Here is an 18,312-nt window from a genome sequence, read left to right as displayed (position 1 = left end):
AAATCTTCATTTCAATTATCCTTCATCCCTCATGCCGGGTGCGCTGATGTAATCCTCGATTCCAGTACTGTAATTGACCATGACAATGGCATAAGTTACACCAACTTCTTTGCCATTTAGCACATCTAGTGATGAATCCTTTTCGACTGATTTACGAGTTGTCTTATAAATCCGCATAACCATTGGATTCCTCTCATTCCATCTGAAATCAAAAGAAAAAGTCTCTAAAATCTTATTGTATACTTCTATTGTCCCAGTGGCTTTTGCCAATGATTTAGAGGTTGTCAAGGTGTTGTAGTAGCTACAACCACCCTCCAAAATTTTGGCCTGCATCGAATTTTGGAGCCTCCCTTGAGAGTTTCACTTGATGTCTGCACACACTCGGGTTCACTCCGTGAACTCGTGTGAATCTTTGCATCCACCCTGCTTGTTTATTTCACCCAAGTTTTGAATGTTCATGTCAAATTCATGCGTGCAACCATGCTCTGGCCATGTTCAAAGTCTTCGCTTCGTGTGTACTTATTGTGTTCGCTATGAAAACATCTGTCGCACTCACACACAGAGTCACATTCACTGTTGTGCAAGCGTCATCACAGTCGACCAACGATCAATCACAAGTGTCGCGCTTGTCGCTTGTACCGTCGGTCAGTCATGTTGAACATGTATGTCTGGATGGTTTGAGTTGTCTTGTCGTCAAATCATGCAAGTGTGTGTTCGTGAGATCACATATGCATCTTTCACTCATTCACACACTTAGTCATTTTACTGAAGTTCCGAAAACTAGACTCCCCTCTGACAGTTGGACCATCACCCCTTCGACAACTTGTTATAGACATATTTGAGTACTGCAACCCCAATCACATATGTCCATAAACCAAGGGCTTCTAAACCCCTAAAAGTGTTATTTCATACCTTAAAGGAACAAGGTCAACTGATTACATCATCTCCCAGAAGTTCTCCATGAAAAACTACTTAAAATTGGTCAAAACAGGACCATACAGACTGCTCCATGCATAGGGTACGATGCATCTCACCTATTACACATGGGGGGTGCCATGCATACTGGAAAGCCCTTCTGTAGGGTGCGATGAGCAAGAGCAGACAAATGGCAGAAGCAGTTTGCTAGGTGGAAACCCAGAGAATCTTCTAGAAACTGCTCATATGACACTTGCCTCTCTGAATTCGCCCAGGGATGAGTAAGAGATCTGAAATATCTAAGTGGAACCAAGAACTATCAGTGAAATGACACTAATCAAAATCCTAGAAGCTGACTCACTCTCCTGTAAACATCTATATATGGATCCCTCATCCTAGAGATCCAAAGGCTGGAATTTTGTAATTTGCAAGGAAGTGCTGTTGGTTTCTCTTTGAAGACATTGTTGAGTGATCTTTCTTTGTATGAGGTGAAGAGGGCTTTCATGCTGGGAGGATGATGTTGGATCAGACAGCCTGGTCATAATCCTCTCTTCTACTACTTCTATCAATAAAGCTATTTGAGTTTTCCTCCATATGTTTGTATATCTCTAAATCTTGTGTCTGTATATGCATCTATATGGTTAATGTATATCTGATCCTACATTATTTATGGTTATAGATCTCTATGCTTTGATGGTATTTTGCTACCTTGACTCTACAAGTGTTCTTTGAAGCGGGACAAGCAAGAAAGGAGTGGCGAAAGCTCTATCAAGGGGGAAAGGAAACAAGCAAGGAGACTAGCGAAAGATTGAGGTTGGTACCCTCTGCTTCTCTCTCATCTATCTCTCATAAAGGAAAATACAAGTAACTTTAGTTTGTTTGTTTCTAAGATAGCTACCCGTCTTAGTGGGACTAGCAGCTCTGAATGGACACTAGTTTTCCCGATAACAAAATGGCGACTCCAATGGGGAGTGAATAGTTTGTTTGTTTTGTTATTGTTGTTTGCTTTATAAACCACAGACAGAGCCTGGAGTTAAGCCAGCTAGCCTTCGAACTGCTTTTGCTATGCAACTGCAAAGTAGATCAACGCTATTTCAGTCAATCTCCGGGTTGGTTTATGAACTGAACATCTAGCTTACAAACATCCTAAGTGCCCTGGTGGTAGCTCAAATAGCCTCATTAGATCAGCCCCTATACTCTGTGTTTACTAACTATCATTAGCTAAGCTTAAACCCCTAAACTTAGCTGCAAACTGTGAGTGAAAACCAAGCATAGTCTCATCCCTGGACCATCGCAGTGTCTCTTCTTGGCAACCTGGATGCATCACACCTCCCGTGTGTTACAGGTGAGATGCATCCCTGTTTCTCTATGTTACAGGTGCGATGATTGACAAAGATTGTTTTTGCCTCCAGATTTTGGTTTTTTCTTCACAGTCTTCAGCTTTATTCAGTAGTTTTGTTGTCTATGATCAGTATATCACTGTTGAAACCATCTTCCTTTGCATTATTTTAGCCTCCATCAGAAGGAATTGTGAATGTTTTTTTATGTATTTTTCATCATTTACAGTTCTCCTTTGCAAATAATAGCTTAATCGAATTGTCGTCTTTTGATTTGAAAGTGTCGCAAGTGTCTTTTTCAGTCAAGAAAAAGAATGTCACAAAGAATTCCTCTTTTAGATAGTCGATTACACTTTCGCTATCGTATTTGATTTGAATTAATAGTGTTTCAAGTGTCGAAAGCAGTTTAAATTCAAAATCGCAAAGTGTCGTCTTGACCTTACTTTCATTTTTTGAAAAGAAAATTGTTAGTACTGTCGCTTTGAAAGAAGATAGTTCAGATCTATACTTTGTTTTCTTTTTGTCATTCTCACATTAAGGAAACTGAAAAACAATACATGCATGTGCATTTGCATTAAGACCGCATGCTAAAGTTGATTTAGGAAAAGTGCATCTAGTGTGTGCTCTCTGCTTTATGTTGAAAGAATTTCACTTCTCTTTCCTTAGTAGCTAGGATTTTCATTGCAAAAAGAAAGTAAACGACTGTTTATCATCTTAGATTGCATATTTAGGAATTGTATATCTACATCACGCAGTGAACCTTAAAGGCAAACTTCTTAAGAAAGATCAACTGTAAAATAAACTTCAATGAACATAAAAACGCTTTGGAACCTAATGCACAACATTTAGAAGTCTAGGCTAGAGACATATTCCAGCGTCGTAAAGCCTGGTAACTATCGCTTTCATCGTAGGTTGGGTGATTCCTCCTCTTTGAGACGACAAGTGCCAGTACGGACTCGTGCTCCCACATACCGTCGAGTATATATTGGGAGACCACAAAAGGGCTACATCCTTTATCCTTAGGAAGCTGTGTCTGTCACCCTATCGATCGTAATGCACTAAACACAGTGTTCGAGAAGATTGACTACCGTACCGTAAAAAGTATTTTGCAGTTTTGCAATTGGTTTGGTAATCCCTCTGTCTAGATTTCCAGAGTAGTCACTTTCGTTCCTTTTCAGACTCCTTAAAAGAAAAGGTCCATCTGAGCACTTGTCACTTCAGGCTCATTAAAAATTGAAGGTGACTAGAGTCATCTTTAGTTTTTTCTCGACTCTTAAAAATTGAAAAAGAAAGTTGTGTCAAAGCGTCATAAAATTTATTTTAATCGGAATAACATCACTGTTCCCTCGTTGGTCTTTAGGTTGAAAAATGGAGTCTACCAATCAAGGATTTCCCCTTGGGGGAAATCCTAGTCCCTTCTCTTCTTGGGGAGATGTTGGTGCTCCACATATGGCTACATTGTCCCTTCCAGGACTCACAATTGGCCTGCCAGTATGGCTTTTCTTGACCTCTTTAGTTCAAAACACCGCAATTCCTTAGCAATCCAATCAGCAACCAGATGAAGTTGCTCCCCAACCTTCTACTTTGTTTGTCTCTCCCTCTCCTTCTTCCTCTTCTCTTGGTGAAGCTAGTAATGCTAAAAACCAAGTAATTGAGAAGAAGAAGAAAGGGAAGGAGAATAAGAAGAAGAATCCAACGACGAAAGGGGGCAATCGTGCATTGTTTGGCGAAAATCCACACACTGCACCTTCCAAACCTAAATCTCCATGCGTCATTTACTAGGGAGACCATTATCATCAAGATTTTCCCTGCATCCCACGGATCCTGAGGCACTGGTCTCCCCACTTGCACAGTCCGGTGTCTTCAACCTCTGATGATCATGTTGAGAGCACACCGTCAACTAGTGAAAACGAAGTCAATGGACAAAAAGGAAGATCCAAATTTCCTTGTAGACTGTGTGAAGGCGATCATGCCCTCCATCGTTGTCCCTTCCTAGATGAAGCTAAGAGAGTCTTGGATAACCGTCCTGCTTCACCATAGCGACTTCCTCCCGGATACAAGAAACTCTTGCCGAGTCCATCGCTAGTTGAAAATCTGACTGACACACCTTTGTTGTTGGTCGAAGCACCTATCATTGAAGATAAACCCTCTGAGTCCACACCGGACCAAAGTCAACAGGTCGAGATGGCAGTCGACCCAATCTTGTCTTCAAAGGGTCCACCTTCAGATGATACTGTCACCAAGGAGAATGAGAATGACACCGTTCAAATTCTCTTCGTAAACACAGACTTCGATGAACATGGGGGAAATCTACCCATTCCTTTACCGCAGGAAGGAAGTTCGTAAGATATATATCTGGCCGTTTATTCGGTCCCACCTCCAAGCAACCTAGTCGTTTCCTTCGACTGGAATCTACTAGGCAGACCCCGCTTACCATCTAATGTACCATTCTGAATCATAGTACAAGCTTACAGAATGATCATGGTTGGTACTATTATAGATGAAGGGGCTTCTATGAGTATCCTTTCCTCAACTGCTTGGAAAGCGCTTGGTTCACCATCGCTTCTGCCCAAGATTCGAAATCTGACAGGCTTCAACAAAGGAACCAGTCGACCATTAGGGATCCTTCCAAATTTGACTATAACTTTGAGAAGGAAAACCATTCATCTAAACGTGATGGTAGTCCAAGGACCTCTAGATTACAATCTACTCCTTGGGCGTGACTACATTTATAGAATGGGAGCTATCATTACCTCACTCTTTAGAGTGATGTGTTTTCCACATGAAGGTAGAATGGTCCACCTAGTTGACCAGCTTTCATTCCCTGGTTCAAACACAACTATTAGTCAAATGCCATCCCTAACTAGTCCTTTTGCACAAGGAATGTCTAATCAATCTCCAGTTTGTCCACCTGATGATCGCGAGTGATTCGGTGATTGTGACTAAAACCCAGGAGGCATGCGCCCTGGTCTGATTCGGCAGAAAAACCCCGGATATAAGGCAGGTTTTTGCGTAGGAATATGACTAGTCTGATACTCCTGTTCGTTTAGGAAAATGGATTTGGATTGGAAAAAGATTCCCTCGTCAAAGGTTATGTGATTGGGACTGACAACAGTCACCTTTGTCTATTTCGATGGACATCGCCAAGGAAGTGTTTTGTCTGCGACGCGGGTGGAACAATCTTGCTAATGCAAGAACTTCCATATGGTGACCTGGAAACTCTACTTTATACCTGGGGGCATGCAAACCTTTTTGTACACAAGTGAAAAGCGACTAGCGTAACTCTAACCTCGTAGTTTTACTAACTTCAACTGCTTAAGTTAGGTGATTGGTCTGATCCACCATTCACCTTTGCTAGGACCAACAGAAATGGCAAAGCAAAGGAGATTGTTTCTCGCCGAGAGACTATCCTACCTAACCTTAGTAGTTCTTTAACCCTTAGGATAGTAGTTGGTCGTTCCTAGCTTGCATGCAAAAAGGCTCAGGAGCAAAGTTGCGCATGGGGCAAGCTCCCTAAAAAATGAACCTACTGATGAGACATCCTTATTATATGACTGGCAGGAGCAGTTTTACGCAAAGTTCAAGCTTGTTAAAAAATAAACCTTGCCACAAGCAGTTTTATGCAAAGTTCAAGCTCGTTAAAAAATAAACCTCGCCATGAGCAGTTTTACGCGAAGTTCAAGCTCGTCAAAAATAAACCTAGCAATGAGCAAGTGTTCCCATAGAGTTTAAGCTCATTAAAAAATGAACCCCACCTTCAGTAAATAACCATTGCAATCGCATAATTATCAGCTTTTGAACCTTGGTCGTGTTCTTACCATTACCTCCACTCTTTTTTAGCCGATCATACACCTCCATTTGATTGTTTACCCTTTTGAGGAACAGCTGCGACGAGTGATTCTATTAGCCACCTTCTTTACACTGCCATGATTGAAAAGTTCCAAACGTTACCTGGAACTAGTTGCTATCCAAAAACATCACTCGTTCCTCAAAAAAACGAGTCTCCTTTAAGCTATTTTCATCTGACTTGTAAAATATGAAAAGATTGCCGAGAAATTGGCCTCTCCAGCGCGTTAAAGCGATCGGAAGTGCCATCCCTCCTCTAGATTTTAAACTTTTTGGACCTGAGGGATTATTATACAAAAATATCGAGCGCTTGTCTTGTTCAGCTCGTTAAAACTATCGAAAAGGCATCCCTTTCGTATTATTTTACACTTTTTTGGACTTAAGGGATTGCATTATGAAAAAGGACCACTGGAGTTGCCTTTCTGTCCCTTTTAGACTCTCTAAAATTGAAAAGGACCGAATTATCTTTGTCATTAAACTCATTAAAAAAATCGCGACAAACTTGTCCATGTAGACAAGAGCGAGTTTCACTATCGCTAGGCTCGTTAAAACATAGTGACAGGTTTGCCCAAAGGGAAAATTATAGAACAAGCATATGTTATCCTCCTCAAGCTTGAAAAAAATAAAGAGGTACTGGTCAACAATGACTGGGTAAAAAGGGAAGAAGACTTGAATAAGCTTCATTAGTAGCAAGTCGCTCTTGAACATGACACTTTCACTCCGTCACTATGATTGAGTCAGGTTGGCTTATTCCGTTCACTGATCATATCACCATTGGTCCACCGTACCATCCACCTTGGGGTTAACGCTACCAATCCATTACAGTGTCGTCGGTATGTTCAAGAGAAGTCGCTCAGATAATTCACCAACCTAGCTAACACCTCATCCGCTGCAATACCTTCACTCTCCATTTTTCATGACCGCCACCCTGAACCTTATATCATCAAATCGTTTTCACCTCCACAAAATCATTTGCTCCATTTTGTGTCGTAGATGTGGGATTCATTAAGGACCTCCTACGACGGGTCACTTCTTGTCGACATCAGCTCATTATCCAAGAAGTTGACTTAGGAAAAACCCTTTCAGTACTTTGAAGCTTGCATGCCTCAATGGCAAGTTTATCACTTTCAGCGACAGGTTTACATCAATGGCCTTCGACCGAAAGATTTTACGTGGTTTTCGACATCAACTCATGTATTCACACCATGTGAATTGTACTGCAGTACCTTGAGGGTCATTATCATTATCGGTGATTCCTCTCACGACTGTTAATAGCTTACATCATTGGCTGGTAATCAGGCGATTTCTTTCCATGTTCGACATCAAAACATCTTCTCACATGGATTGACTTGTACTTCAGGCGAAGATTGAACGAGTTTGAAGACCCCAGATCTAGTTTCATCCATTCGGGCTACGATATATTTAGGAAAATAAAGACATCAAATGTACATCACAGCTGCACAGATAATCATCCAAACTAAAGGATGATGGCTCTACCAGAATCATTAGTCTGCCACGCAGACGATTGTCTGTCTTATGTACATGAATATGAATTTATAAAGCTGAGCATGGGAACGCTCGCCTCAGCTAGATCATGAAAATATTGTGAAGATAATGTATTGTATTGTATCTTATTACAGGTAACCTTCCTGTTCGAAAAACCTCGGATCCTCATTATAAAACGTTTCACCTGACATCAAAAGATTTACGACCTCATGCTTTAGGGGGCATCTGTTATAGACATATTTGGGCACTGCAACCCCAATCACATATGTCCATAAACCAAGGGCTTCTAAACCCCTAAAAGTGTTGTTTCATACCCTAAAGGAACAAGGTCAGCTGATTACATCATCTCCCAGAAGTTCTCCATGAAAAACTACTCATAACTGGTCAAAACAGGACCATACAGACTGCTCCATGCATAGGGTGCGATGCATCTCACCTATTACACACGGGGGGTGTGATGCATACTGGAAAGCCCTTCTGTAGGGTGCGATGAGCAAGAGTAGACAAATGGCAGAAGAAATTTGCTAGGTGGAAACCCAGAGAATCTTCTAGAAACTGCTCATATGACACTTGCCTCTCTGAATTCACCCAGGGATGAGTAAGAGATCTGAAATCTCCAAGTGGAACCAAGAACTATCAGTGAAATGACACTAATCAAAATCCTAGAAGCTGACTCACTCTCCTGTAAACATCTATATATGGATCCCTCATCCTAGAGATCCAAAGGCTGGAATTTTGTAATTTGCAAGGAATTGTTGTTGGTTTCTCTTTGAAGACATTGTTGGGTGATCTTGCTTTGTATGAGGTGAAGAGGGCTTTCATGCTGGGAGGATGATGCTAGATTAGATAGCCTAGTTGTAATCCTCTCTTCTACTACTTCTATCAATAAAGCTATTTGAGTTTTCCTCCATATGTTTATATATCTCTAAATCTTGTGTCTGTATATGCATCTATATGGTTAATGTATATCTGATCCTACATTATTTATGGTTATAGATCTCTATGCTTTGATGGTATTTTTCTGCCTTGACTCTAAAGGTGTTCTTTGAAGTGGGACAAGCGAGAAAGGAGTGGCGAAAGCTCTATCAAGGGGGAGAGGAAATAAGCAAGGAGACTAGCGAAAGATTGAGGTTGGTACCCTCTGCTTCTCTCTCATCTATCTCTCATAAAGGAAAACACAAGTAACTTTAGTTTGTTTGTTTCTAAGATAGCTACCCGTCTTAGTGGGACTAGCAGCTCTGAATGGACACTAGTTTTCCCGATAACACAACCAGACCATCACCCCTCCATTGACTTGATCGATTGTCACCAAGAACAATGCAAAAGAACTAAGCAAGTCATTTCAAGCTGTGCTGCTTGCAATAAAATCAATCAGTGTCCATGTTGGTCAACCGACGAGTTTGACCCGACAGCTAAAAAATTGCGCAGAAGCTGCAAGCATTGCCCACTCTACTGACTGAGAAAAATTGCGCAGACAGGCCGTACAGACACCCAGTGCCCATCCCTGTCTCCCCCAGAAAATTGCGTAATATTTCCAGCCAGCCCTCCTGACAATCGACCGACTGCTCACCCATAAAATTGCACAATTTTAATGAGCATGCCCTCTACTACCCAGCAGTCCGCTCAGCCCAAAAATTATGCAGAGGTGATTAATAGCCTGGCCTCCCAACATTAGCGCAATTTTTCTCGCCAACAGATCCTAGAAACAGACTACTAGTTCCCCTCTGGATTTGCGCAGTTTCTGCTACCAGTGACCTAGCACCCAGCTGCTAGTTCCCTCTAGGAATTGTGCAATTTTGGCTGCCAAGCTCCCGGCCAGTTCCTCCAAAAAATTGCACAATTTTTGTCTACCAAGCCTCCCTACAGCCCAACTTGTTCCTCCAAAAAATTGCACAGTTTTTGTTGCCAAGCCCCGCTGCCTGCTCATTCTAGAAACTGCGCAGATTTTGCCTACCTAGCCTTCCTGCAGCCTGGACTGTTCCCCTCAAAAACTGCGCAGTTTTGTCCTCCAACTGAACCAAACCTTGCGGAAAGTCACTGTCGATCTGGATTTCCCATCTTCATCACCCAGTGACTCTTGCATAGTTTTCATCAGCAGTGCCTAGAGCCTCCATCCTGCCTCGCAACCTTGTTGCCTCTCCCGGTCACCTGCATTCGAAATTATCATGTATCATGGTAGACTAGGAGGTTTTTGGATTTGATGTCGTCTCGTCATGAGTGACTACAGGAACAGGTACACAAACAAACATGGCACGACGACGGATGTGATGAATGAAGGGAGCACATGCAAAAGGACAGGTTCACCAATGGACGAACAAATAATGCATGTAAAGAGATGTGCTCACGAACGGATGATTATGCAAAGATGTGTTCGTAGACAGATGGACGAGCAAACATGCAAGATGTGTTCATGGGAAGACGAACAGACGTGCATGCACCTTTCACGAATAGATGAACCTGTCAAGCCTTCCAACATACAAGCAAGGAGCAACATGCAAAAGAAACATCAAGCGAATCAGTGACCATCGAAGACTTGCACACCTTTCCATGTGGAGGTGAAATTGTGACACACCATGAGGACATCCATCACCTAGAAGCACTACAGCGCGACATGCACACCAACAACAGCATGAATGTATCAGCACTGTCATCTCATGAGTCATGTCGTCCACATCTCTACTGTGGGCCATACTATCTATCAATGCAATGTAACATGTAAGTCCAAGAGACCCACTTGTTGTACAAAGAGTCATGTAAAGTCAAAGAGTCTTGGAAGTCAAACAATCATGAGGGTAGTTGAATAGCCACAAGGGTCAGTTTCACCCTTAGCTATAAATACCACCTCATTTGTACATGCAAAGGACTTTTTCACCTCAGCTCCTCTAACATAGCCAAGAGAGTCTATAACCTTTTCTTTGAGGAGTAAGTAGTGGCTCCAACGCCCCACTCACGGGGTCAGTGATGTATGGTGTACCGATGTGTCTTGGAACTTTCGCTTAATTCATAAGCCTGCTAATAGGCCAATACGTTTTCACACATGTATTGTAACTGTTGTGAGACTAATCATAAACACTTGTGATGCATGTTTCTTTAACCTGTGTTTCACACTTGATCTATTTCACTTGTTGTAATACATAATATATTAATGAAAATGTGTTATATATGTTGTTAACGTTGTCTCGCCCATGGTGGCTACCTTCCCAGACATCAGATAAACCTTTCACATAAAACTTGTTGTAACAACTATTGCGCTTGTGTGGACTCATCCGTTGAGTGTTGTACATGTTATCTTCCCTTGTGTGTTGTGACTACCGCATCCGTGTGGACTGTTCCTCCAGAAGCTATGCATGTCTTGTTGTTTTGTGTGTTCCTAGTAGACTTGGGACTTACTCCCAACCGACTTGAGACTCACTCTCACCCTCTCCCTCTACAGTGAAAGAACCATTGACACAAGTAACACTTACAATCACCAGGCACATGAACATCACTTCTCAAAGAAAAAGAAGACCACTCTCCTATGCTGACAAGCAAGAGTTGAGGCAAATCTCTAAGATAATGGAAATCGGGCCATCATACCGGATGGGACTCCCACACCAAACAGTGTGAGGTCTAGTTGGGACTTCATATCAGGGTGATCCCCTGAATGTTGGCGGGTCCAGCACCGTCAACATTTCTGGTGCTAGAAGGAGGGTAGTCAGTTATATATGGATGAACATCCTCTCACACTCATTCATCAACCATCTGGTCAAGGCAGTAACTCGCACTCCCTCTCACCTATGCACGACTCTGCAGTTGGTTACTCTTCACCTCCCAGGACTGAACACAAGATTTTGTATCATCACCTTCGCTCCATCCGTCCCATCACTTGCCAGTTCACAAAAGTAGTCAGACTGATCCTAGGCATACATAATCTTCCATACACATCAAGGAATTGCAAAGCCACTCCTACAGGAGTTGTTGTATAATCAGTGGAAGAAGAAGTCCTTGCCAAACTCGAAGATCTGACAGAATCTATTGAAGATGGAGAGGAACCTCCAGTCTTCTGGTAATGGAAAAAAGACACTCTTGTGATCTTGGGATCAGACTCCGATACAAGAGGCAGAGGGGAAGGCAGCGGAGGAGGCGGGGGCAGAGATGAACCAACAAACTCAGAGCTGGAACCGTCGGATTCTAAAAGAGAGGAATAGGATGAAGAAGAAGAATAGATGGTTGACCCAAATCTGGAATGGATGACTTAGGGACCATTGGCTCTCCCAGATGTTCTGCACAAGATGCCGAAGCGAGCAGAGAGAATGAACATCAATCTTAACCCTGACAGTACGGTGAAGGCAGAAGATCACTTGGACAACTTCTACCAGTAGCTGCAGACCCTTGAGGTATAGTATGACGACATAGCATGTATATTTTTTCCATGTACCTTGGACGGTCGCACAACTGGATGGTATCACAACCTTTCATCGAACTCTATATAGAACTGGGGTGCATTCAAACGCATGTTCCTTGAAAATTTTTCTAATGACAAGACCCCAACCATGCTACTCAAATAATTGGGAAGCCTAAAGATGGAGGGAAAATAAAAGGTAAAAGACTTCAATCAGAGGTTTACACCCATATTGAATAAGTTTGCACCAGAGAATAAACCTCATGACTCCATCACTATTGATTACTACACATCCGTACTGCCGACCAACATTGCGTAGTTCGTTAAGCGAGCTATGAAACCAACACTCATGGAAAGCTGTGAAGAGGCTATTGCTGTTGAAAAATATCTATGCGTAATTGGAGTCATCAAGGATGACGAACTAGCAAAGGACACCAAAGATGCGAGCAGGAAGTCCCAAGCGATGGCGAGAAAGGGTAGAGATAAGGAAGCGACTGATATTGAAACCCTCACTCGCCTCATCAAGAACTTGACTACGAAAGTGTCCAAGCTCAAACAACGGAAAACAGACACATCTGCAAGCAGCCATTCACCCAGGCAGAGGCAGGCAAGCAACTCATCAGGCAGCATCAGGTTCGATCCAAAAACTGCACAGAAATCGGTGTTCCAGGTCGAATAGTGTGCAGATCCCAAGTTATGTTCATTCCATGAAGAACATCACCCCGAGAACTCTTGTTCAGACTGGAAGCGAGTCGCAAGCTTTGTATGAATTCATACACTCGATGCGGGAAACAACATGCAGGAGCAGCCAGAAGGCACTGATGATGACGAAGAGGTTGCACCTGATGAAACATCAAGTTCTGAGCATGTAGTGAACGTGTATCAATTCTCACAAGCTATGTCAAAGACAAACACCAAGAAGCAACCCCAAAAGCAAAATAACCAATACAATCTCAGGAGTAAAGGGGCTCCCCTTACGCTTGGGGAAGCACAAGAAAAGATGAGACTGCTAATGTGGAAGGTCGATCAACCGGCTGCCCTAAAGAAGAAAACACAAAACAAGTCCCGGAAGATAGCGGTGGACAAGAGTGCCTCCATGAGCAACAAACTACAGAACACCCCGCCGAACGACACAAACATCCGTTCTACCCCGGACACCTCAGTGATTCTACCACCTCTGGACTACAACATTGTTGATGACTAAAATCAAGAGAACATCAGTTTGTTCAAGTTAGCTAAGATCCCAAGTCAGCAAGACATTCTGTTGTGCGCATTGGGACAAAGAGTAATGAAAAGTGCAGCCTCTACCAACAAGGGAGCAAGCACACCTCCTGGATCACTTTCTACTCAAAATTCTTTGAATGGAAGAAGCAAACTCAGGTTGCCCTCCATTCCTGCAATCCTTTGAAATTTTTAACTACAATTTTCACAACTGCTTGGCTAATTATGGTACAGCCGCCAATGTCATGCCACTCTCCATTGCGAAGAAGATCAATACCCAATGGAGTGAGACATTCGCGCGAATCATCCAACTCGATCAAACATCGGTACCAACCATTGGTGAACTATGAGACATGATCATCTGAATATCTCATGACAATCGAGTCCACCAATGCATCAACATAGTTGTTGTGGACATACCGGAAACATATGGTCTACTACTCAGCAGAGACTGGTCCAGCAAGCTGGACGAATATTTTGCTATAGACTAGTCCCACATGTGGCTTCCGTAAAAGGGCAAATGCAACCAAATCTTGGTATTGTCCGAGAGGTATATGAAGCATAACGTTACCCCCCTTAATGGTGATAATGAATCGTTGGCCTTCGCAGAACTCATGTTTGGCAACTGCTTCCTAGAAACAACAATGGGGTGTTATCCTGCACGGCTAGCTCCAACACCACCAGACATGCAGTTGGGACTCCTTCCTTGACCAAATGATGGTAATGAAATATGTACAGTGCATTGTACTAATAGTAGCAGCAGTACTAGCATGTCAAATGGTCCGTGTACAGATAAGTTGTGGGCCATGGATTTTGACGAATTAGAGACACATGATGGCTCAAGGACCGGGTATATCTTAGTCACCCAAAACAATAGAAAATGCATGATCTAAAGCTTCTTGAAGTTTGAGTGCAAAAACAACGTTGCTGAGTACGAAGCACTCATGTTGGGCTTACAAAGGACCATCAACCTCAACGTGGTCGCACTCAAAGTGATACTACAACCCGCGAACAATGTTGATGCTTTTAAGGTCATAAGAACTGATGAAGGTAAGCTCGAGCAGCCCCTGACAACTACAGCTGAGGGAAAGAAAGGAAACCCCACCCCCAAGGGTGTGGATTCCTGCAACAAGCTCTATGATTTGCAGAACTTCTATCAAGGGCCAAGAAACGACAAAACCCACAGGTCCACCACTATGAACAAATAGATAAACCTGGGAACCAATCACGATCTAAAGATAGTTAGTCTCGGTACAAACTACACACCGCAGCAGCGATAGGTCTTTGACCGCTTGATTAAACAATACCGGGATGTGCATGGGCAGATGATGACCTGAGTACACACTACATGCAAATAATCCGAAACGGGATTCCAGGTAAATCAGGAGCCAAGCCATTGCAACAATGGCCTAGTAAAACACATATGTCATTTGCCTTATACAGAAAAAATTGAATAATATTGTGGATGATTGGATTACTTACAAAGTTCATCATCATACATGGGTTTCTAATTTAAGTTCTATACGTAAGAAATACAGGGAAATCCGCTTATGCATTGATTTTAGAAACTTGAACCACTCCTAGAATAAAAACAACTACCCCGTGCCATCATCTGAGCCTATGTTGCACGCAGTATCTGAAGCAGTGGTGTCGTCTTCACTTAAAGGTCTTTTGGAACACCACCAAGTTCCGGTAGCAGAACTTGGTAGCCTAATACTGGTCCGTGAGAAGCTTGGCACACACACACACACACACCGTCTGCAATCACTTGACAGGAGGGTTGACAACCTTCCTGCCAACGGCCAAGATCTCAAGCATTGCTTCCAGTAGGCCGGGCCGCACCCGTGCCATGTACATAGTCTGCTTGCTGCTTGTTGTTTTCATCTTGTTTTCCTTGCTTACTGTATTTGTTTTTATTTTGTTTGTTCTACTTACTATTTTTTTATGTTAAATTTGTTTTCTTGATACCTTACTATTTTTGTTTTCGGAAATAAGTGTTGCCAACCACTACCTTCGGGCTATGGAATAGATTATGTGGCTGAAATATGAAGAGAATTGTGACAGTGCAGCACTTGGCCAATCTTGGGTTCGTCTTCTCTATGCTTGGCTATAACTTTCGGCCGATGAAGTCTTGACGGAAAATACGAACCATTTGCAAGGGAAGTTTTGGCCCAACCATGAACTTGTGTCCACACTTGGAAGCCCCATGCTTGTAATCAGCCTTTTTCTATGTGTGTTCAAGCTCATCCAACTAGTAGAAACGAAGAAGGGGGAAATTGAAATGAGCAAACCAATGTCAGAGGTCCTACAGGCTTCTTTGAAGGAACAACCTCTTTTGCTCTCAATAAGTCGGGATCCCTCTTCCGCCCCAAAAATAAATAAGTTCCTATGCACATTCCTCTTAAAAAAAATACAAAGGTGAAAGAAGAGAAAGGCTTCCTGCACAGAGAGGTGAAGCATGCAACTCCACCGGGGTATTCACTAGGCTCGCTGGAAGTGGAGCAATGTGTGTGCTCCTGCGTGACTTCGTCGAGGTACTATCTAGGTCTGCTGGCAGCGAAGCAACACCAGAGATAAAAAATTATACTCTGAAAATATTCAACTCGCGAGCTAAACTACCCTTCTTGAATTCGAAACACTATGATAAAGCTGAACTTTTGATTGTGTTTGAAAAAGGTGAACCATGTATGTCCATGGGGTAAATGGGGAAGCTGAAGTAACCCACACAATGATTCAATACTCCCTAAAAGACCAAGGCCCTGTGCTATCAATGAACCAAAACAGAGAAGCTGGAATTCATCCAATGTGTCGCCAAGTGTTGTAGCGACTATAATCACCCTCCAAAATTTTGGCCTGCACCCAATTTTGGAGCCTCCCTTGGGAGTTTCACTTGATTTCTGCACATAATCGAGTTCACTCCGTGAGCTCGTGTGAGTCTTCGCATCCACCCTACTTGTTTATTTCACCCAAGTTTTGCATGTTCATGTCAAAGTCATGCTTGCGACCATGTTCTGGTCATGCTCAAAGTCTTCGCTTCGTGTGTACTTTTTGTGTTCGCTATGAACATCTGTTGCACTCACACATGGAGTCACATTCAATGTTGTGCAAGAGTCGTCATGGTTGACCAACAATCAATCACAAGTGTCGTGCTTGTCGCTTGTACCGTCGATCAGTCATGTTGAACATGTATGTCTGGATGGTTTGAGTTGTCTCATCGTCAATTCATGCAAGTGTGTGTTTGCGAGATCGCATATGCATCTTTCACTCATTCACACACTTAGTCATTTTACTGAAGTTCTGACGACTGGACTCCCCTCTGACAGCCGGACCATCACCCCTCCATCAACTTGATCGACTATCACCAAGAACAGCGCAAAAGCACCAAGCAAGTCATTTCAAGCTACGTTTCTCGCAAGAAAATCAATCAATCTCCATGCTGGTCAAAAAGAGAGTTTGACCTGACAACCACCCTAGGACTAACTCCCCTAAAAATTTTCACAGAGGCTGTAAGCATTGCCCGCTCTGCTAACTGAGAAAATTGTGTAGACAGTCTAGATAGCCACCCAGTTCCTATCCTTGTCTCCCCCAGAAAATTGCGCAATTTTTCCAGCCAGCCCTCCTGATAGTAGACCAGCTACTCACCCAAAAATTTGTACAGCTTTCATGAGCAGGCCCTCTGCTACCCAACAGTCCACTAAGCCCAAAAATTGCGTAGAGGTGATCAGCAGGTAGGCCTCCCAGCATCAACGCAGTTTTTCTCTTTAGCAGCTCCCAGCAGTAGACTGCCAGTTCCCCTCTGGAATTGCGCAGTTTCTGCTGCCAATGACCCAACAACTAGCTGCCAATTCCCTCCAGGAATTATGCAGTTTTGACTGCCAAGCTCCCAGCCAGTTCCTCCAAAAAGTTGGGTAATTTTTATCTGCCAAGCCTCCCTGCAACCCGACCTGTTCCTCTAAAAAATTACGCAGTTTTTGTTGCCAAGCCCCGCTGCCCGCTTGTTTTGAAATTGCACAGATTTTGCTTGCCCAACCTTCCTGAAGCCTGGACTGTTCCCCTAAAAAATTGTGCAGTTTTTTCCTCCAACTAAGCTAAACCTCGTGGATAGTCACTGTCGATCCGGATTGCCCATCTTCATCACCTAGTGACTCTTGCACAGTTTTCATCAGCAGTGCCTGGAGCCTCCATCCCACCTCGCAACCTTGTTGCCTCTCCCGGTCACCTGCATCCGAAATGATCATGTATCATGGTAAACTAGGAGGTTTTTGGATTTGATTTCATCTCATCATGAGTGACTGTAGGAACAAGTACACAAACAAACATGGCGCGACGACGGATGGGATGAACGAAGGGAGCACATGCAGAAGGACAGGTTCACCAATGGATGAACAAACGATGCATGTAAAGAGATGTGCTCACGAATGAATGATTATGTAAATACGTGTTCGCAGACAGATAGACGAGCAAACATGCAAGATATGCTCATGGGCAGACGAACAGACGAGCATGCACCTTTTGCAAATAGACGAACCTGTCAAGCCTTCCAACATACAAGCAAGGAGCAACATGAAAAAGCAACATCAAGCGAACCAATGAAAATCAAAGAATCCGCGCACCTTTCCATGCAGAGGTGAAGCTGTGACACACCATGAGGACATCCATCACCCAACAACACTGCAGCTCGACATGCACACCAGCAACAACACAAATGTACCAGCACTGTCATGTCGAGTCATGTCATCCACATCTCTACTGTGGGCCATATTGTCTATCAATGTAATGTAACGTGGAAGTCCAAGAGACCCACTTGTTGTACAAAGAGTCATGTAAAGTCGAAGAGTCTTGGAAGTCAAACAATCATGAGGGTATTCGAACAACCACAAGGGTCAGTTTTACCTTTGGCTCATAAATACCCCCTCATTTGTACATGCAAAGGACTTTTTCACCTCAACTCCTCCCACATAGCCAAGAGAGTCTGTGACCTTTTCTTTGAGGAGTAAGTACTGCCTCTAACGCCCCGCTCACGGGATCAGTGATGTATGGTGTAACGATGTGTCTTGGAACTTTCGCTTAATTCAGAAGCTTGTGAACATGCCAGCACGTTTTCAC

This window comes from Pinus tabuliformis, chromosome 2_1, assembly GCF_031772625.1.
Source record: "Pinus tabuliformis cultivar Carrire ecotype Pingquan chromosome 2_1, CPIR1, whole genome shotgun sequence".
Classification (NCBI taxonomy): Eukaryota; Viridiplantae; Streptophyta; class Pinopsida; order Pinales; family Pinaceae; genus Pinus; species Pinus tabuliformis.
This window is presented reverse-complemented; position numbering follows the sequence as displayed.